The sequence below is a fragment of the Dendronephthya gigantea genome, unplaced genomic scaffold (assembly GCF_004324835.1).
Source record: "Dendronephthya gigantea isolate DGI-Jeju-01 unplaced genomic scaffold, DenGig_1.0 001112F, whole genome shotgun sequence".
Classification (NCBI taxonomy): Eukaryota; Metazoa; Cnidaria; class Anthozoa; order Malacalcyonacea; family Nephtheidae; genus Dendronephthya; species Dendronephthya gigantea.
Window position 1 is genome coordinate 776 of NW_021164122.1, and position 1,225 is coordinate 2,000.

Genomic DNA, 1,225 nt, shown 5'->3' on the forward strand with positions numbered 1-1,225 from the left:
CATATCACCCACGATTTCCATCATCTCTGAACTAAGTGTGTTGCTTGAGTCTTCCTTTGATTTCTCAAGGGAGTTTGGGAGTGAATGGAATTTGGTGGGGGGATTAGTGACTAAGGGTATGGGTTTGCAGCATCTGAAGATATATCTGCGTTGTTAAGACTCTAAAGGAATACAAGGACAAATGATTGAAAACGAGCTTGCATATAAGCAAAATTATGTAACATGAAATGGACAAGTTTATGTAACAACACTGCCTAAGCTGTATAAAGTTTAAACACCACTTCTTAATATCTATTGAAAATTTAGCAAGCAATCTCCGTGGCCATAGAATGACATGTGGACTTACTTTTGTAATCAATGGCACGAATTGTTTTCTTAACAACAGTGGACAGTTGACAAACCAGGATGAAATGACATTATCAGCAAGAGTTACCGTGTATTGAGAGTATCTAAGGTGAAACATATCAGTTCGTTTATATTTTTCAATTTCACAAAGCCAATAATAAAAAGTTTGAGATGTTATCGCGTTAAACAAACCTCGATGATGCTGTGTGAGGCAAACATATTCCAATGACTTGTTTCAAATGGATCGCTGTGAAGTTTTGTACTAATCACGAAGCTTTGACAATGCTATTTAAACGTTTAAAAGAATGTTAGCAACTTTTCGTCGAATACGATTGAGTGTTTATACAACCTAGCTCTCCTTAGGGGGTACATTGATATTTCATAAAAGATTTCTTAATTTACGTAACTTCAAGAAACATACCAGAGAGAAATTCTAACAGTGGTATGACAACTTGAGGCGTTGGCGAAAGTTTAGTAAACTTTCCAGATATGTTGGGCAGCCTAAGGACAGAAAATTTAGAAATTATTACCCAAATAATCTTGTGAAGGAGTATCTCGCATAACAAGAGACGTTACATTTAGGCTGGAGTTTGAAAAACATTTCTGTAAATTCACTGAGCACATTATCAAGGCACGATTTCAAATATCTCCAAAGTAATAAACTTCTAAAACGCTGCAATTACTTAAATCAACTTCATTCTTTACAAAGTGCTAATGGACATAAAAAACGTCTCAAATTCCAGACAATCTTAAGTAGCCATACCTTGCCATAACTGAAGACATTTCTAACATACATATGGTGAGACAAGATACGCTTAACGTCGTGGAATGAGCAACCAAACCAATCTCCAAAGTACGCATCAGACAAAACTAGACGAAA

At 35.8% G+C, this 1,225-nt stretch overlaps 1 long non-coding RNA gene across 1 annotated transcript; it reads right to left on the minus strand.

The window, feature by feature from the left end:
• Positions 1–432: 432 nt before the first annotated feature.
• On the minus strand, positions 433–806 carry LOC114545012. The gene is made up of 3 exons (XR_003690735.1): positions 767–806; positions 538–630; positions 433–449 (listed from the first exon to the last, which is right to left on the minus strand). It is a non-coding gene; the product is annotated as an uncharacterized LOC114545012 (long non-coding RNA).
• Positions 807–1,225: the final 419 nt, after the last annotated feature.